This window comes from Lycium barbarum, chromosome 2 (genome assembly GCF_019175385.1).
Source record: "Lycium barbarum isolate Lr01 chromosome 2, ASM1917538v2, whole genome shotgun sequence".
NCBI lineage: Eukaryota > Viridiplantae > Streptophyta > Magnoliopsida > Solanales > Solanaceae > Lycium > Lycium barbarum.
The window spans coordinates 91243388-91265519 of record NC_083338.1 but is presented as its reverse complement, the minus strand read 5'-3'; positions in this window follow the sequence as shown (position 1 = coordinate 91265519).

Below are 22132 nucleotides of genomic sequence, written 5' to 3'. Positions count from 1 at the left end.
AACGCACTATTCAGACTCTTGAAGATATGTTACGGGCCTGTATGATAGACTTTGGAGGAAATTGGGATGATCATTTGCCACTCATTGAATTTTCTTACAATAATAGTTATCATTCTAGCATTCAAATTTATATGGGCGGAAGTGTAGATCCTCGATTGGGTGGTTCGAAACAGGAGAGGGTCAGTTGATAGGGCCAGACTTGGTTCAGCAAGCCATAGAGAAAGTCAATCTCATACAAGATCGGTTGTTAGCGGCTCAAAGTAGTCAAAAGTACTATGCGGATAATCGTCGAAGAGACTTGGAGTTCGAAGTGAGAGATTGGGTATTCTTGAAAGTGTTTCCCATGAAGGGCGTTATGAGGTTTGGTAGAAAGGGGAAACTTAGTCCCCGGTATATTGGGCCATGTGAAATTGTACGAAAGATAGGCAAAGTGGCCTATGAGTTAGATCTACCTCCCGAATTGGAGTCAGTACATCCAGTATTTCACGTCTCGATGCTCCGGAAATGTATTGGAGATCCTACTAGGATCGTCCCAGTAAATGATGTGCAAGTGACAGAGAAATTGACCTATGAAGATATACCCATTGCCATATTAGACAGGCAAGTACGGAGGCTTAGAAACAAAGAAATGGCCTCAGTTAAGATTCTATGGAGAAGCAGTAAACGAGAGGAAATGACGTGGGAAGCAGAAGAAGGTATGCGATCCAATTACCCACATTTATTTTAGCCCTTAGAAGAAGTCCAAGATGAGACGTCAAGATCCTAAGGTATGTATGCTTTCCTTTTTATGCTTTTTGGGTCGTGTGTGGCCAAACTTTTATGCTATTATGTTGTGGACCTGTGAGGCATCCATATTATGGGTTGTTGTGACAGGATGGTAGTGCCATATTACAGAGGAAACTCCGGCAAAATTTCTGTAAAATCCCCGAGTTCTTAACATTCGAGGACGAATGTTCTTAAGGGGGGAGAATGTTACACCTCGGAAAATTTTCTGTTGGCACGCAAGTGAACGAACTAGTAAGGAATGGCATTGGATGACCCTAGTTGAGATTTTAAAGATGTTAGAGATGAAGGAAGAGGATTGCCAAGAGAAGGCAAAGTATGTGATTAGTATCGGAAAGGAATTACGAGCAACGAGTTAGCAAGGACTTGATGATGTGTTGGGAAGGAGTTATAACGTCCCTTGGATTGATAATGAAGTGTTGAACAAGTGTTAGGCAGGATCCAGAAGGTTTGGAGATCAAACGAAGAGACGATAATCAATGCAGTGGACTGATGGGTTATACGGCTCATTATACATACCGTATAATGGTTTACGGACCGTATAATGGACCGTAAAACCATCACAGAAAAGGTTGCTCACTGGTGGGATTTTGTGGTCAGTTATACGGACCGTATAAATTTATACGGCCAATGAACCGTAAAATGGTCACAGTGAAGGGTGCTGGATAGGCGCATTTGACGGTCGATTTTACGGACCGTATAATGGTTATATGGACCGTAAAATGGACTATATAATGGTCCCGACAGACCAGTTGTGGATCATTAAATAAAGGACCAACTTCATTATTTCATTTCTACTATTCATCCCCTCTCTCTAAGAACATCTCTCTACATTTATTACACAGGTTTTCAAGGATTATTTGTCATCAATGACATAAATCAAGTGAATCAAGAGTAAGGAAACCCATTAAAGACAATTCAAGTCAAGAAATCCAAATGGAGGAAAACTAGGGTTTTTGCTCAAGTGGAGTATTATCAACTAAGGCTTGTTCCTACATTATCTAAGGTAAGATTCATGATATTTATATGTTGTTTAAGGTATTAGAGAGTTAAAATACGTGGATTGTACAAGAGTATAGAAAAATGGGTCATGAATGATGAATAGTGACGTTTTGAGAAATAGTTTGAATTCAATCATGATTGTTTTTGTGTTGTGGTATGAATGTGTTATAGATGACGTTAAGATCATGAGATAGATATTTGTATGCGAATAGACGAAATCATGTGTCATGGTCTTGAAAGTGGGAAATTGGAAATAAATTGAGAATATGGGTAATGTAGACGATTAAAGGCTATTGTTATGTTTTAGTGAATGTATTGTTTACATTTGGTAGTTGAAATACGATATGGAGGAATGTCATATAAGTAAAGGAAATGCTATCCGATTTTCTCTAGCTTTAGCCATGTGTGCTAATTATCGATTCTAATGACAGTATGACATTAATGAAGGTAGAAACGTGAGCATCGGAGGAGTACGTGCAAGTGTATAATAGTACAACGAAAAGGTATGTAAGGCTAGCCCTTCTTTCATAAGGCATGGTTCTTTGGCCAAATTTCTAAATCTTCTATACGAGTATGTTGTCTTCAAATGATTGATCTTCCGAGCTTGTAAGCTCACGATCCCTGATACGTATTACGATTGTACTACGCTTCTCATATGACGAGTAAGCCTATATTATAGACGTAACAATAATGATGATGATAATAATGATGATGCTAAAGGTGCCTGTGGGCTGTTATACTTATATGTACCTATGAAGGGCTATAATGAAACCCCCAGCTTATGACACCGGGTAGAATATATGTATATGTATGTATATGATTACGTAAAGCGCGTGCACATCTGCAGATGGTACGGATAACCCTGATGCCTTGGTAGGGCCAGGTAGATATAACCTTGAGCCTTGGTTGGCCAAGTAGTATGAAACACCGAACCTTCATGGTCGTGCAAGCCATGTATATATATATATATATATATATATATATATATATATATATATATATATATATCTGTGTGTGTGTGTATATGCTATGTATATTACATCATTAAGAGTACGAATATGTTATGTATATGGGATGTAAATGATTATGAGGGTAAGGTAATTAAGTACCGATACAGATGTATGTATGTGGGTACGCAATAGAAACGGAATATCCCTATGGAAAGCAAGTAAGTACCATGATGATGATATTATTGTCTCCCCCTCTTATGCTACTTCATATGTTGTCTATTATGATTCTATATCGATGTTGATCATGCTTTACATACTCAGTACATTCTTCGTACTGACGTCCTTTTGTTTGTGGACGCTGCGTCATGCCCGCAGGTGCGCAGGGAGACAGGCCTCCATAGTAGCTTTCTCAGAGATTGCATAGCAGAGCTCCATTTCATTCGGAGCCATAACTTTTGGGTACTTATTCTTTTGTGTATATAATGATGGGCATAGCGGGGTCCTGTCCCGCTCATGTGTTATGTCATACTCTCCTTAGAGGCTCGTAGTCACGTGTATATGGTTAGATATGTCTGGCCTTGTCGGTCTATGTTTTGTATATCATTTTGTTAGCCTTGTCGGCTCATGTATGTTAATGTGGCATAGATGCCTATGATGACATATAGATGTTGTTGTCCAAATGGGACTAGTTTGATAAATGAAAGGAAGTGTATGTTTAATTATGTGGCTCACCTAGATGCAATCATAAGTGTAACCTAAGGGGTGCCCGGGTGGACTAGCACCGGGTGCTCGTCGCGGCCCCCTAGTCGGGTAGTGCAAAAAGTGGTATCAGAGCAGTTCAGTCCTAGGGTGTGTCTACGAGCCGTGTCTAGTAAAGTCTTGGTTATGGGTGTGTTGCATGCCACACTTACAAACAAGAAGCTGCGGACATTTTAGGAATGATTGACCTTCTTTCTTCATAAGAATCATGCGATAGAGCTAAGATATAAGAAATTATTGTTCCTTAATCGTGTGTTGTGTATTTCAGAGATGACTAAAAAGAAAAAGGCTACAACAGCCCAAAAGGGCAAGAAGGTGGCAGAAAAGTCGGCTGAAAGAGCACCGCCACCGGTATTAGAGGAAAGTGAGTCCCAGAGTGCGGCTCAATCCCAGTCCTCTCAGACATTTCCTATTACTGAGGAGCGTGAGGGAGCCTCAGCCTCAGCTCCAGCACCTCTAGCTCCTCCACCGGATGCTTCTGGCCAAGATGTGAAAGAGGCCATTAATTTGTTGACTCAATTGGTTGCGGCCCAGACTTAGAGGCAAAGTTCAAGGCATGGTGATAGGGTTGTTAGTGCAAGGGCCCGTTATTCAATTACTTTAAACCCTCCGGAATTCTTTGGGTCAAAGCCGGAGGAAGACCCTAAGGATTTCATTGATGGTATGCTAAGGACGTTTCAATTGATACATGCTCCAGACATCGAGTTGGTGGAGCTAGCGTCATATAGATTGAGAGATGTCTCGATCCAGTGGTATACAGTATGGATGGCTTCACGGGGGGACAATGCACCTCCCCCGGTATGGCAAGAGTTTGTTGATGCTTTTCTCCGCCATTATATGCCTCCAGAAGTTCCGCGGGCTAGGGCCGATAAATGTTTGAACCTAAGGCAAGGTAGTATGAGTGCCCTAGAGTATAGTCTCCGCTTTAACTCCTTGGCTAGGTACGCTTCGGCCATGGTAGCGGATATGGGTAACCGGGTACACTGATTTGTAAAGGGCCTAGGGCCACACTTGATGGATAAATGCTTGACTGCGTCCCTTCAGGACGGTATTGATATTGCACGCATTCAGGCACATGCTCAGAACCTAGAAGAAAGCCTACAACAGCGGATAAGTGAGCGTGAGCAAGATCGGGGACATAGCAAGAGGGCTAGATCTTCGGGTCCGATGAGCGAGTTTAGAGGTGGGCACAGGCAGCAGTTTCCCAGGCATTCAGGCTATTCTATGACCAGTGCACCTCCACGGTTTCCAAGCCAGAGATTTGATAGATCTACTCATTCCGGGCCGAGTCAGAGTTATTCAGGGTCCCAGTTTAGAGGTGATTCAGGCCAGTCAAGGCCACCCATGCCACGATGTTCCCAGTGTGGGAAGTTGCATTGGGGTCAATGCCGATCAGGTTCAGATGTTTGCTATTCATAGGGCCGACCAAGCCATATTATGCGTGATTGTCCCTCAGTACATGGTGGAGGTAGAGCCCAGCCATCAGGGTTGATAGCCGGATCTTCAGCATCTGTACGCCCTACGGGGCTAGGTTCACATGCGCCAGTCGGCCATGGTAGAGGTAGAGGCAGTGCTCCCAGTTCTAGCGGTCCTCAGCACCGTATTAATGCTTTGGCTGGACGCCATGATCTTGAGTCTTCTCCTGACGTGGTCACAGGTATATTATCGGTATTCTCTCATGATGTATATGCTTTGATTGATCCGGGCTCCACATTGTCATATGTTGCTCCATATATTGCGGGTAGATTTATAGTCGAGCCGGAGTCGATCAAACCGTTTGAGGTGTCTACACCCGTGGGTGAATCGGTAATAGCTAGCCGAGTATATAGAGATTGTGTAGTTGTGATATGTGACCGCCGCACTATAGTCGACTTGCATGATTTAAAGATGGTAGATTTTGATGTTATCATGGGCATGGATTGGTTGGGTTCTTGTTATGCCAATGTTGATTGTAGAATGAAAATGGTTCGTCTCCAATTTCCGGGAGAACCAGTCTTAGAATGGAAAGAAAATACGGCATCACCAAAAGGTAGGATTATTTTATATCTAAAGGCAAGGAAGATGATCACGAAAGGTTGTATTTATCACCTTGTGCGAGTTCAAGATATAGAAGCTGAGTCGTCGACGCTTCAGTCAGTTCCCGTAGTGAATGAATTTCCGGATGTGTTCCCGGAAGAACTTCCAGGCCTTCCTCCTGAGCGGGCGATTGATTTTGCTATTGATGTGTTGCCAGGCACTAAACTTATATCTATCCCTCCATATAGAATGGCACCGGCAGAACTGAAAGAATTGAAGGAGCAATTGAAAGACTTGCTTGAGAAAGTCTTTATTAGGCCTAGTTCATCCCCGTGGGGAGAACCCGTATTGTTTGTCCGAAAGAAAGATGGCTCCTTGAGAATGTGCATTGATAATAGGCAATTGAATAAGGTTACGATTAAGAATAGATATCCTCTCCTGAGGATTGATGATTTATTTGATCAATTGCAAGGTGCAAAATGGTTTTCAAAGATCGATTTGAGGTCCGGGTATCATCAAGTGAGAGTTAGGGAGAAAGATATCCCTAAGACAGCTTTCACAACAAGGTATGGTCATTTCGAGTTCCGAGTAATGTCATTTGGGCTAACTAATGCGCCAGCAATATTTATGGATATGATGAATAATGTGTTCAGGCCCTTCCTAGATTTATTTGTGATAGTATTTATCGATGACATCTTGGTGTATTCTAGATCCGAGGCAGAACATGCGGATCATTTGCGTACTATCCTTGGAGTTCTTCGAACTCGATAGTTATTTGCAAAGGTTTCCAAATGCGAGTTTTGGTTGAACTCGGTAGCATTTTTAGGGCATATCGTTGCTGCCGATGGTATTCAAGTGGATAGTCAAAAGATTGAGGCCGTGAAAACTTAGCCAAGGCCAACAATTCTTACGGAGGTTCGTAGCTTTCTGGGCTTAGCAGGTTATTACAGGAGGTTCGTTGAAGGTTTTTCTTCTATTTCTGCACCACTCACAAAGTTGACCCAGAAATCGGCAAAGTTTCAATAGACAGATGCTTGTGAACGTAGCTTCCACAAGTTAAAGGGTAGATTGACTTCTGCCCCAGTCTTGACACTTCCAGAGGGATTGGAAGGGTATGTTGTCTATTGCGATGCTTCAGGTGTTGGGCTAGGCTGTGTATTGATGCAGCATGGTAAAGTGATTGCATATGCTTCATGGCAATTGCGGAAACATGAGCGGAATTATCCTACCAATGATCTAGAATTGGCCGCGGTGGTTCATGCATTAAAGATATGGGACATTATTTATATGGCGTCCACGTGGATATTTACACAGATCATAAGAGCCTTCAGTATATCTTTAAGCAGAAAGAGTTGAATCTGCGGCAACGACGATGGCTAGAATTGCTAAATAACTATGATGTTGATATCCTGTATCTCTCCGGAAAGGCAAATGTTGTGGTTGATGCTCTTAGCCGTAGATCGATGGGAAGTCTATGTGATGTACGACCAGAGAAGAGGGAAATGGCCCGTGAGCTCCAACAGTTAGCTAGCCTAGGAGTCCGAGTGGTGGACTCAAGTAGCAGCGGAGCTACTATTCAGAATTCAGCAGTCTCGTCACACGTGGCAGAGGTGAAAGAGCGACAATATGAGGATCCCATGCTAATGCAGTACAGAGATACAATCCTTAAGAAAGAGGAGTCATCATTTGATATTTCAGGAGACGGAGTTCTCCGATGCCGAGGCAGATTATGTGTTCCCGATGTGGCAGATTTACGCCACCACATATTGAAGGAAGCTCATTGTTCCCGTTATTCTATCCACCCCGGAGCAACGAAAATGTATCATGATCTTAAGTCCAAAGATTGGTGGAATGGAATGAAGAAAGATATAGCGGAATTTGTAGCTCAATGTCCCAATTTTCAACAAGTGAAAATTGAACACCAAAAGCCGGGTGGATTGTTTCAAGCTATAGAAATCCCAACGTGGAAGTGGGAAGTGATTAATATGGACTTCATTTCAGGGTTACCCCATTCTCGACGTAAATATGATTGTATATGGGTAATCGTGGATAGGCTCACAAAGTCAGCTCCTTTCTTACCGGTTAGGACGACCTATGTGGCAGAAGATTATGCAAAGCTTTATCTTAAAGAGATAGTGAGACTTCATGGTGTTCCAGTATCTATTATCTCCGATAGAGGGACTCAGTTTACAGCAAAATTTTGGGAGTCTTTCCAAGAGGGTTTAGGGACCCGAGTTAGCCTTAGCACGACATTTCATCCACAGACCGATGGACAAGCTGAACGCACTATTCAGACTCTTGAAGATATGTTACGGGCCTGTATGATAGACTTTGGAGGAAATTGGGATGATCATTTGCCACTCATTGAATTTTCTTACAATAATAGTTATCATTCTAGCATTCAAATGGCACCGTATGAGGCTATATATGGGCGGAAGTGTAGATCCCCGATTGGGTGGTTCGAAACAGGAGAGGGTCAGTTGATAGGGCCAGACTTGGTTCAGCAAGCCATAGAGAAAATCAAGCTCATACAAGATCGGTTGTTAGCTGCTCAAAGTAGTCAAAAGTCCTATGCGGATAATCGTCGAAGAGACTTGGAGTTCGAAGTGAGAGATTGGGTATTCTTGAAAGTGTCACCGATGAAGGGCGTTATGAGGTTTGGTAGAAAGGGAAAACTTAGTCCCCGGTATATTGGGCCATATGAAATTGTCCGAAAGATAGGCAAAGTGGCCTATGAGTTAGATCTACCTCCCGAATTGGAGTCAGTACATCCAGTATTTCACGTCTCGATGCTCCGGAAATGTATTGGAGATCCTACTAGGATCGTCCCAGTAAATAATGTGCAAGTGACAGAGAAATTGACCTATGAAGATATACCCATTGCCATATTAGACAGGCAAGTACGGAGGCTTAGAAACAAAGAAATAGCCTCAGTTAAGATTCTATGGAGAAGCAGTAAACGAGAGGAAATGACGTGGGAAGCAGAAGAAGGTATGCAATCCAATTACCCACATTTATTTTACCCCTTAGAAGAAGTCCAAGATGAGACGTCAAGATCCTAAGGTATGTATGCTTTCCTTTTTATGCTTTTTGGGTCATGTGTGGCCAAACTTTTATGCTATTATGTTGTGGACCTGTGAGGCATCGATATTATGGGTTGTAGTGACAGGATGGTAGTGCCATATTACAGAGGAAACTCTGGCAAAATTTCTGTAAAATCCCCGAGTTCTTAACATTCGAGGACGAATGTTCTTAAGGGGGGAGAATGTTACACCTTGAAAAATTTTCCGTTGGCACGCAAGTGAACGAACTAGTAAGGAATGGCATTGGATGACCCTAGTTGAGATTTTAAAGATGTTAGAGATGAGGGAAGATGATTGCCAAGAGAAGGCAAAGTATGTGATAAGTATCGGAAAGGAATTACGAGCAACGAGTTAGCAAGGACTTGATGATGTGTTGGGAAGGAGTTATAACGTCCCTTGGATTGATAATGAAGTGTTGAACAAGTGTTAGGAAGGATCCAGAAGGTTTGGAGATCAAACGAAGAGACAAGAATCAATGCAGTTTACTGATGGGTTATACGGCTCATTATAAATACCGTATAATGGGCCGTAAAACCATGACAGAAAAGGTTGCTCACTGGTGGGATTTTGTAGTCAGTTATACGGACCGTATAAATTTATACGGCCAATGAACCGTAAAATGGTCACAGTGAAGGGTGCAGGATAGGCTCATTTGACGGTCGATTTTACGGACCGTATAATGGTTATACGGACCGTAAAATGGACCGTATAATGGTCCCGACAGACCAGTTGTGGATCATTAAATAAAGGGCCAAGTTCATTATTTCATTTCTACATTTCATCCCCTCTCTCTAAGAACATCTCTCTACATTTATTACACAAGTTTTCAAGGATTATTAGTCATCAATGACATAAATCAAGTGAATCAAGAGTAAGGAAACCCATTAAATACCTTTCAAGTCAAGAAATCCAAATGGAGTAAAACTAGGGTTTTTTCTCAAGTGGAGTATTATCAACTAAGGCTTGTTCCTACAACATCTAAGGTAAGATTCATGTAATTAATATGTTGTTTAAGGTATTAGAGAGTTAAAATACTTGGATTGTAGAAGAGTATTTCAAAATGGGTCATGAATGATGAATAGTGACGTTTTGAGAAATAGTATGAATTGAATCATGATTGTTGCTGTGTTGTGGTATGAACATGTTATAGATGACGTTAAGATCATGAGATAGACATTTGTATGCGAATGGACAAAAACATGTGTCATGCTGTTGAAAGTGGGAAATTGGAAGTAAATTGAGAATATGGGTAATGTAGACGATTAAAGGCTATTGTTATGTTATAGTGAATGTATTGTTGACATTTGGTAGTTGAAATACGATATGGAGGAATGTCATATATGTAAAGGAAATGCTGTCCGATTTTCTCTGGCTTTAGCCATGTGTGCTAATTATCGATTCTAATGATAGTATGACCTTAATGAAGGTACAAATGTGAGCATTTGAGGAGTACGTGCAAGTGTATAATAGTACAACGAAAAGGTATGTAAGGCTAGCCCTTCTTTCATAAGGCATGGTTCTTTGGCCAAATTTCTAAATCCTATATACGAGTATGTTGTCTTCAAATGATTGATCTTCCAAGATTGTAAGCTCACGATCCCTGATACATATTACGATTGTACTACGCACCTCATATGACGAGTAAGCCTATAATATAGACGTAACAATAATGATGATGATAATAATGATGATGCTAAAGGTGCCTGTGGGTTGTTATCCTTATGTGTGCCTATGAAGGGCTATAATGAAACCATGAGCTTATGACGCCGGGTAGAATATATGTATATGTATGTATATGATTACGTAACGCGCGCGCACATCTGCAGATGGCATGGATAACTCTGATGCCTTGGTAGGGCTAGGTAGATATAACCTTGAGCCTTGGTTGGCCAAGTAGTATGAAACACCGAACCTTCATGGTCGGGCACACTATGTATATGTATATATATGTGTGTATATACTATGTATATGACATCATTAAGAGTATGAATATGTTATGTATATGAGATGTAAATGATTATGAGGGTAATTAAGTACGGATACAGATGTATGTATGCGGGTACGCAATAGAAACGTAATATCCCTATAGAAAGCAAGTAAGTACCATGATGATGATATTATTGTCTCCCCCTCCTATGCTACTTCATATGTTGTCTATTATGCTTCTATATCGATGTTGATCATGCTTTACATACTTAGTACATTCTTCGTACTGACGTCCTTTTGTTTGTGGACGCTGCATCATGCCCGCAGGTGCGCAGGGAGACATGCCTGATCCATAGTAGCTTTCTCAGAGATTGCATAGCAGAGCTCCATTTCATTCGGAGCCATAGCCTTTGGGTACTTATTCTTTTGTGTATATAATTATGGCATAGCGGGGTCCTGTCCCGCTCATGTGGTATGTCATAATCTCCTTAGAGGCTCGTAATCACGTGTATATGGTTAGATATGTCTGGCCTTGTCAGTCTATGTTTTGTATATCATTTTGTTAGCCTTGTCGGCTCATGTATGTTGATGTGGCATAGATGCCTATGATGACATATAGATGTTGTTGTCCAAATGGGACTAGTTTGATAAATGAAAGGAAGTGTATGTTTAATTATGTGGCTCACCTAGATGCAACCATAAGTGTAAGCTAAGGGGTGCCCGGGTGGACTAGCACCGGGTGCTCGTCGCGTCCCCCTAGTCGGGTCGTGACAGTTGATTAGGCTACAATTGATGTTATTTCAAAGCTTCCTCCACCCTTCTCAGTTAAAGGTGTCCGGAGTTTCTTGGAGCATGCTGGGTTCTATAGGCGCTTTAACAAAGATTTCTCAAAAATTGCTAATCCATTGTGCAAGCTTCCTGACAAAGAGGCTAAGTTCAAGTTTGATGAAAAGTGCTAAAAGGTTCTTGTTGTATTGAAAGAGCGTCTGACTTCTGCGCCCATTATTGTGTCTCTTGATCAGTCTCTGCCGTTTGAACTGATATGTGATGCGAGTAGTTTTGTTATTGTGTTGTTCTTGGCCAGAGGCACAACAAAATCATGCACCTAATCTACTATGCCAGTAAAATATTGAATGCAGCAATAAACTACACAGTGACTGAGCAACTGCTGCTAGCTATATTCTATGCTTTTGAGAAATTTCGGTCCTATCTGTTGGGGTCCAAAGTTGTGGTTTATACTGATCATGCTGCTTTTAAGAATCTGATGGCGAATAAAGAAGCGAAGTTGCAGTTAATTCGATGGGTCCTGCTATGCAATAGTTTAATTTTGAGGTAAATGATCGAAAGGGGACTGAAAATCAGGTTGATGACCATCTCTCGCGGCTTGAAGAAGCTGGGAGACCTTCAAAGGAGTTGGATACTGATGATGCTTTTCCAATGACAGCTGAGGTAGCACCTTGGTATGCAGACATCACAAACTTTTTAATGACGGACAATATTCCAGATGAGATCAAGTCATACCAGATGAAGAAGTTTTTAAGAGATTCTCGGCAGTAATACTGGGATGAGCTGTATTTATTCCAAACATGCACTGACAACATCATTCATCGTTGTGTTCCCGAGGGTGAGGTAATGGGTATTCTGAAGGCGTGTCATGACACTGCGGTTGGGGGTCATCATAGTGGGACTCAGACTGCAGCCAAAGTTCTTCAGTGCGGATATTACTGGCCCACTCTGTTCCATGATGCAAATTTGCTGGTAAGGTCTTGTGATCAGTGCCAAAGACAAAAGAGTATTGGTAGGAGGCAGGATATGCCTATGAATTTCGTGATGGAGGAGGCAGTATTTGATGTTTGGGGATTTGATTTCATGGGGGCCATTTGTGAGATCATGTTATTACACCTTGCCCTCCTAGGAGCTAAGGACGTTCCGTACTTATCGTGTATTTTTAGAGACGGAGTTTATGGAAGGTTAACGCCATGAGCATACGCGGGATATAAGTCATGACAAACCGGTGTTACACCTTGGAAGAATTTCATATCGTTAGTACCATTACTAAAAGAACGTGAGACCGGAGAGGCCATGGAACTCTTATAAGGCTAAGAAAGACTTCTATGGGATACTCAGTCTGGGATCCATCAATACGTAAGGGATACTTCAGAAGGTCAATCAAACTTACGAATTGGGGCTTTTGTCTATATTAAAAGAATTGTACGAGGTTGACTACTACCTTCAACGGACGAGAAAGAATGGACATGGTTAGTTAAGGCAGAAGTGAAATTCGGGTCAGATTTAGGTTCCTCGAGGAGTTGCGGTATGGCAATTGTGAGGCAATATGTTGTTGAGAACACTACCTCGTATAACCATTCGGTTGAGTAATACAGATGTTGTAAGGGCCTGAATGGCTAGAGCGAACTCTAAGGAATTAGCATAATGAGTTTTCCCCTCACAGACTTTGAACATTCAAGGACGAATGTTCTTAAGGGGCGAAGAATGTTACACCTCGCCCTCCCAGGAGCTAAGGTATTTTCGTACTTATGGTGTATTTTCGGAGAAGGAGCTTATGGAAGGTTAACATCGTGAGCGTACTCAGGATATAAGTCATGACTAATTGGTGATACACATCGGAAGAATTTCGTATCATTAGTACCGTTAATAAACGAACGTTAGCCCGAAGAGGCAATGGAACTCTTATAAGGCTAAGAAAGACTTCTAACAAGTAATAAGAGAATTGCTAAAGGTTCCAAGGTCAAGCAGATTGAAGAAAGCTAGTTGTCAAAGCTTTGGGCAAAGCTTGGCAAAATTTCAAAAGAAATTTCTGGTCCAACTTCAGCAGGATATACCTCCTAGCATATGAGGAGTTATAGAGTAAATAAATTATCCAAATTGAACTTCATCGAGTCTAGTTTCCAACGTTTCAAACTCTTCATCGATATAACATCAGAGTAGGGAGTTATGGGCATTTTAAAACGGACAGCCAGAAGCCCGTGAACCTACGCGAAAATTCTAGAAACCACTTAAAAGACCACAAAATTGGCTCACTCGGCCTAAACCCGACTTGTTGCTATATAGATAGCCCTCCAACTTCATTTTTCACCTATTTTCACACATCCTTAAACATTAGAACCACCTAGAAACATCTGTCCTACATTACTTATCCTTAAATGCAAGAAATCATGAAGAAGCTTTGTGATCAAGGCTCGGGAAACTAGTAGCAACTTCCTATCATCCCTATAGTGTCGTAATTGTTGATTGGATTACGGGAAGAGGATGGTGGAATCTTGAGTTTTTAGTTTCCAAGGAGCTATGCAAGCTTAGGAAGGTAATGTCCTATCTTCATTATAATGGGTTTTGATGATTTGAAATTGTATTCGTTAAGTTTTAGCGTATTTGGTTAAATTGAGGAAAGGAGGGGCGGGGCGTATACTTTATATGGGTATTGTTGGTTGGATAAGTTGGGTGTTGAATCAAACTAAATGGGTTGTTGGTACTGGTGTTGGTTTTGTTGTCATGATTAACATGGTAACGGAGTATAAGCAGGGGAAATGCTGCCCGAATTTTCATAACTTCGGATAATTGGGAAAATTAGCACCAAAATATTTGCATGCAAGTCGAGGCAGACTAACCCAGGATTTGGATGCTCTCGTATAGGTGCAGAGGAATAGACAAGCTCGGGATAGGAAATCCCTTCAGGTAGCAAGTTAAAGAATAAGGTATGTAAGGTTTTCACTATAGTTTTCCTTGGCACGAATCAATAGAACCCCCTAGTGTGCATTATCAATCCATTCGAGTTTATTCCGGATTTCCTACATTTTATGAAATATATATATATATATATTACGAAAAATACATAGTTTTGAGAAGTACATATATTTTATGAAAGATACATACTTTTCCTAAGATCTCTATTTTTACGGAATTTCTAAAATTTTACGAAATGAAGTAAATGTCCCCAGCTAAGTCGTTCATTGACTCACATTAAACTATCCGTATACTTTATGAAAGATGCTTATGATGTAAATGTGAGTATTATCATTCGAGTCATTCCTTGTCCTCGATAAGTGTCCCATAATATATTCAGCGGTATAATGACCTTACGTTACTCCGTAAGGCCCAATGTCACTTCTTTGAACCCTCATGCATTTATATATGTATATGTATGCTCTATTATACTCCACTGAGCCACGCAATGGTCAGCCAAGTATGGTACGTAGATGTGCAACCACTGATCAGTTGGGTATTCACACCGAGTCCCATAAGGGCCGGGTACGTTATGATATAATGATGTTTTCCTAGACACAGGAAACCCCGGACGTGGGGAGGATGATAATATACACATCGAGTCCTGCAAAGGCCTGGTACGTTTCACACCAAGTCGCAAAAGGTTCGGGTACATTATATATATTATTTATATATGTATATGTTGAATATGAAAAATGATTTTTCTCATGCATGGCATATGGTATGGTTTCAGATGTCACAGGTTACCATTCATCACTATTCTCCCATGTTTACATTTATATTTTACTGATGTCATTACTTCCTTGCCTTACATACTCAGTACCATTATCCGTACTAACTGTTCCGTTTCTTGGGGAGTTGCATTTCATGCTGCAGGTCCTGACAGGCCGAGCAGAAGAACCCTCGGAGTAGGATTGCTAGTTTTTGCAGGACGTCAGCGAGTACCATTATACCAGGCTTGCTAGTTGGGTATTTATTGAGTCTGCAAGTTATGTAAATAATAGATGTACGCATTCCTAGAGGCTCATAAACGGTGTAGTGGGCATCAGAGTCATGCATGTTTTCATTATTCTTATGATACACATGTTATAGATTGGGCGGCTATATGATATTTTATGATGTTCATGTTGCGGCCTTATCGGCTGACTTATGTATACACTTGTTCACAAAGAGGTTATGTTATCCTTGTGTTGGGCCTTTATGTGTACCAGTGCTCTTATATGTACATGCTAATGATTACAGGTAGGATTGTTGTATTAAGGTCATATTATGTCACGTCAGGTGGTACTCGGCTGTTAGGGTCCGGTGTTCGTCATGCCTCTAGTCGGGGTGTGACAAAGTAGTATCAGAGCAGGTCAGTCCTAGAAATGTCTATGAGCAGTATCTAGTAGAGTCTTATTTAGGGATATGAAGCGCGCCATACTTCTAAACATGAGGCTACAGGGCATTTGGGAAACACCTCTTTCCTTCATGATCTAGATCGTGCGATAGAGCTAATAATGTAGGAAAGTTCGTTACCGATTCTATCTTCTCGTTAGAAATTGCAGTTTCGCCAACAAAAAGAAGGGTTTCAGCTAAACGAGAATGTGGGGTCAACTCCGAGTGTGGATTTTAGGCTAACATCAACTGCCAGTACAGGTCAGAAAGTAGCAGACGGGATAAGAAGGAATATAAGTATATGAATAAGTAAGACCCTCCCGAAATTATGACCTCTATCATGAAGAATCTGTCTAAAGGACCTGATGAGACAACCGACAGGGAAGCTGCGAGTGTGACCGCACCATAGGCTCTTGCTCTACCACCAGGGCCGATGAGAAGGATATGAGAAAAGCATTACAAGAGTGGGCACATCCGGTTTTCCATCTAAGTCCATCATTATGATGGGACTGCTACGGACGTTAGTATTACAAAATATCAGACAGTTTGCAGTTTCAAAAATTTGTTAATCAAGGATCTCTAGTGTATGTATGGGAGTTGTACAGGAGGAATAAGATTGTCAACCAAGGGGAGGAGAGTAACTAAGGAGAATAGAAAAGTTCAACTTCGAGCATGCATTTGGTTAAGTTTCGCAGAAACGGGACCAATGTAGGATGATAACGAGCCTAATGACCCCTCCATTGAAACTGTTGGCACACGTTTTGGGAACTAGAATGCCATTTCCTACGTAACAGATAGAGATTATAGGGATTTAAAGAGGAGTAAAGGTTAAAAATAAAAGCAACGGAACCGTAGCGCTATGCAGGAAATGGAAAATATGCAAGGTGTCGCTGCCAGGGAAGTATAACACCTTCTCCCATTAGGGATATGGAGTTAAGGGGCGCAGACTTACGTTTTACTAAATGCCTAAATAAAAGAAAGTCAGAAGTAGGGCTTAGGTACTTATGGTGATATATATGGTACATGTATGTGGATAAATTCTTATCGAGTGAGCAACTGTATGGTGGATGAGCGCGAAGTTCAAAGAACCTTGGAAGATTTGGTTGAACAAACTATAAGTAAGGTAAAGAAGTCAAGATGGATTCAGACAAGAGGAGTTAGGAGTATTAGGAATGCCTTGAGCTAGTCCCACAAATAATTATAAGAAAGAATGCTAACGGACGAGTTTAGTTGCAATCAAGTCAAATAAGTCTTAAGGAATAAGAGGACCTGGAGAAAAGAAAAGTTAAAAGCGACAATGACGAAGAATCATAAAGGAAGTAAACAAAAGTTATCATGAAAGATTTCATGAACACCCCAGTCCTATATGCCTTACGAGAGAACGGCTATGTAAGCAGGCTGTGGCTTAGAACGAGCTTACGATGGATAATGAAGCGATCCGTTAATTGTGATTAACATTGAAAGGAAATGTTCGTCCACGAAAGAAGGGAAAAGGACACTAATTTTGAAGGATGAGTTGAGTTATAATTCACACCAGAATGCAGATGCAATGGAATCACTCTAAGGAAAGAGATAGACGATTAGGCACATGAGAGATCGTGATAAATGCTAAGGAGAAGACCCTCGCGAAGCACTCACAACAAATAATGCTATGAGTACGTATTATAGTATGAGTGATATCAAGTAGGATTAAGTACCATGGGAAGAAATGTATATACCTCATGATGTACTAGAAGGAATGACGGAACCCCATAATAGGAAGAATAGTTCTAACGAACAATGAAAAGTTTAACGAACTGGCTCTCGCCAACAGTTTCAAGTATGTTAGAACATGTGGAAAAGGGTAAGAAGGCGTACAGCGATGAAAAAGGAGGACACATGGCCATGCATACTAGTATTTCCATAACCAGAAAATGGCAGAGAAACAAAAGTTGGGCAATAAGGCACTCAAATAGTAGAGGCCGTGAAGGTAAAGACAATTGGAATGAGATGACTTAAGAAGTTCAGTGCTAGCAAGCAAGGTAAAGGAACCGCCAAGCCAATGATACTATAAGGAATGCTTAGTATGAGCAGGGATTCATATAAAGGATATCGTTAAAAGAAAGAAGTACATATCAACGTATGGGATTATCGAATTCTCGAGGGATGCGTCCGGTCGTAGATTAGTTGGTAAAGAGGGGAGGTAACTCGATGACGAAAAATCTCCATTCCATTAACACGAGGAGCACGTTTGGTCAGACCGACAAGAAGGGAGGTATTTGTCTGAATGAAAGAAGGAACACGTTAGCTAAACACCCAAATAAATGAAGCTGTAAAGGTACGTCCAGTATAGCTACAAGAAGATATGTCGAAGTCGTCAAAAGGGACTTAAAATGTAATCCCATTGCACCTTACTGATGAAATTGTGCAAGGACATAAGCAAGGAAGAATTGGTAAAAGTAAGGCATGAAGGAAGGTGATCCTATGATTGGCAAGGATTCGAGGCAGATACAAGAAGCGAATAAAAGCACTGGAAAAGAGTATAGCGGTGCTGGAGGAATTGTAGTTAGGTAGAAGAGCAAGGCCAGAAGGGACATACATAGAATTATAAATCAAGAAATATGAGAAATCACAAGATCGTATTACCATTACAGAAAGTGAACTAACCATTGTCAAGAAGAGATTGTCGGCCGAACGATTTAGCATTCTAGCTTGGGAGGTGCCACATGTAATTAAATTAAGGACACGAAGGACACACAAGTACATGGTACATGGAAAGTACCAAATTCAACTCGAAAGAAAATAGATGATGGTGGTTTGACCAGAGTCGTTTAAGCAACAATATACTAAGCCAAAAAGGAAATGTATTGAGAGTTAGTATCTAGGGTCCGGTGTCCAAGAAAAAGTATCATGCGAATATCACAGGGCATTTGAAGCACAAAATAATGAGGCACCATAACAGCGGCGTCATTAGAAATTTCGCAAGATGGAATGAAGTCTTCAGACCGGAATAACATGGATAAGAAATACGACAACGGCAGCCCATGGGTCTAGGTTTAATGAACAAACCGCAAAGTGGTTATAAAGGGGAAAACATTTGAAGAAAACCCATCCCATAGAATTTAAATCACTACCAGCATACTGCGACTAGGACTGACCGATAGGGAAAGAGGACGAAGGAAGGAATACAAAAAGTATTTATACCCAAGTTCAAGTATCACCCATAGGAAGCGCAAGAAAAGGTAACTTTACAACAAAAAGGGGGAAAATATCCATCTCAAAAAGCTTACAATAGGATATCCCACTAGATAAGAACCCACGAAAATATTGACCACTGACGGCATGCTTCGACCCTCACTCTCACAGTAACAGTTCAACAAAAAGAAAGTAAGGTACTTGGAACATCCCAGCATCTAAGGGGAAGAGTCATCTATGACTACAGGTGGAACTAAGGATAAAAGTAGAGGTAGGATACTAGTTCAGTAGTGGGAAACAAGAGCTGAGCTATAAGAAAAAGTGCGTATGAGCCTCAAGGATAAGACAGGGTAACCACGAATATAGGAGCATGTTCCACAGATAAACGTATATGACTGAGTCACGCGCAGATGATATTATACCTTTCTAGCTATTAAAGAAACCCCCTAAATTCGAGGACGAATGTTCCTAAGGGGGGAGGGAAGAATATAATACCTTGCACTAAACATTTCAACTTTTGGTACACTTTACGCGGATGAGCCGTTTCGAACTTACTGAAATAAGTTTGGGGAGAAGCTCTTTCTTCGATGTTGTAATTCATAAATAACGTTAAGCCGGCATCGATCAAGGATAGTTTAAATTGTTAAGAGTCTTATTCAGACGGGTGATGTGGTGAAATCCCAAATTTCATGCTGACAATAAAGTACCCCTTGAAGGGTGGTATAAGAAATATGATTTTAGATTAGGTAAAAAGGAAAAACTCAGTTAGGGGACCCTCAATATGGATGGGATACTTGAGGAGGTCAATCAAACTTGCGAATTGGGGCTTCTGTAAGGATTAAAAGAATTGCATGGGGCCGACTACTACCTTCAACGGATGAGAAAGAATGGACATGGTAAGTTAAGGCAGCAGTGAAATTCAAGTTAGATTTAGGTTCCTCAAGGAGTGGCGGTATGGCAATTGCGAGGAATATGTTGTTGAGTACACTACCTTGTATAACCATTTGGTTGAGTAATGTAGATGCTTTTAGGGCTCGAATGGCTAGAGTGAACTCTAAGGAGTTAGCATAATGAGTTTTCCCCTCACAGTCTTTGAACATTCAAGGATGAAAGTTATTAAGGGGGGAAGAACGTTGCACCTCGCCCTCCCAGGACGTAAGGACGTTCCGTACTTATGGAGTATTTTCGAAGAAGGAGTTTATGGAAGGCTAACTGTCACGACCCAACCAGGGGCCGCGATGGGTACCCGGGGCTAACCACCGAGCACCGCTCGTACTATTACTTCTTAGGCTTATTTAACAATCATTTATCCGATTCATGCTCAATTTATAATAAAACCTGTTTTCATTTGGAAGCAAAAATATTTTATACACATGAGCCCTTGGGATAGCAAAATAACATATATACATATACCATTACACTATAACCATGCCGCAAAACCACATGACCCACATCGAGTATCTACGAGCCTCTAAGAGATGACATGTACAACTGTACACAAAAGAATCATCACAGGCACCTCCGGGACAATGGAGGGCTTTCAGTCAGCTAGCAGCCTCTAAGAATCCGGAGCAAGATCTCCTCCCTGTCTACCTGTGGGCATGAACACAACGTCCAAAGAAAAAGAACGTCAGTACGAATATTGTACTGAGTATGTAAGGCAGGAGTGAAATGAATAAACAACATAATAGAATGATCATAAGTCATGGGACAAATATATAACCTGCACGAATGTCATAGGCAATTGTATTACTTTCATATTTCACATTTTACATAGTCGTCGTATACACGTTATCACATCCCATACATCATCACGTACATCATCATATACATCATCACATCATAACCTGTATCATCACCCACGTCCGGGTAACCCTCATATGCCGCCCACTAGTGGTGATCATGCCCGGCCCTCTCGGCTCGGTGTAAACATAGCAGCCCGTATTAGCGGTGACATGCCCGGCCATATAGCCTCAGTGGAATCATACGCAGCCCGCCTTAGCGGTGACATTCCCGGCCATATAGGCGCGGTGGAAATCTTATCATCACAACATCAATCATAACACGTCATTATTATACATTTCATGCCATAGCATCATATGATCATTTCTTAGTGTTCCATGTATCCCATAGTTATATTACAAATTAGCATTTCTCATCATCTTATTGTCATAGCATATATTAGCATTAAGTGCATATATTAGGCTTTAAGACAACCACGCCATGTTGGGGTGACGTAAGGTCGTGAACACCCCATTGTATTATGGACATGTATGAGTATCATGTCTCGCCTTGAAGGGAATAAAACATAAGGCGAGTGTTATCAATAATAACATCATTAGCGTTATAGGAACATCATGCCACATTTCCTTGAGTCTCTACACTCTAGCTCATTATCACTATTATCATGCTCATAGGTGCCTTGGTGCATAGAAGGACTCAGAAGCTTCATCTTATAAAGGGATTATGGAAAACTTGAAGGATTCATGCCTTTTGAAAGAAGAGTTAAGCCTCACATACCTTTCTCGTTTAAGCGATCTAGCGTTCGCTTGTTCTCCTTCAATGTTACGCATCTACCTTCAGAGGATTCGTACTAACATTAGTCCATTAGCCATAATAACGCACTACTACTCTAGAGAAAATTGGGCGGCACTTCCTTTTTTTATACTACCTTTCCCACGTTCTATCTCAACTCCCAACATTTACAACAACATTCACCATATCGCAATCAACAATCATCATTTATATACTTTGAGTAAAATCCACCATTTCTCTCCAATTTCTTCACATTTATGGTTATAGGTTCGCTATCGTATTTTTCCAAGTATCACACTTACCTCATGGTCTACATGTCATTTATAACGCATTCATACTCACAACACACTAAGATTCTTGATTCAATTCCACTATCATTCAATGGTGGCACTATTCACCCATTCAAGACCCATTTCCCATGTCTCTCTACAATTCAAGCTTCTTAGTCTTCTAATACCTTGAACAACATGATAAATTCATGAAACATACCTTAGATGGTGGTTGAACAAGTCATGAGTTGAATTACTTCACTTGCACAAAACCCTAGTTCAACCTTCCATGGAATTTCTTAACTTAGATGATCATTGATGGGTTTCTTACACTTGGTTCTTGTGGATTGATGAAGTTGATCTTAATTCTTCACTTGAATTCTTGGTTTGGAAGAGTTTGTAATGTTCTAGAGAGAGGTTGGGTCGTGGAGTGAGAAGAGGAAATAAATAAAATGAATTGGATCATTTTTTTATAAAGTTGAAATCTGTCCTGATGCCATTATACGGTCCATTATAA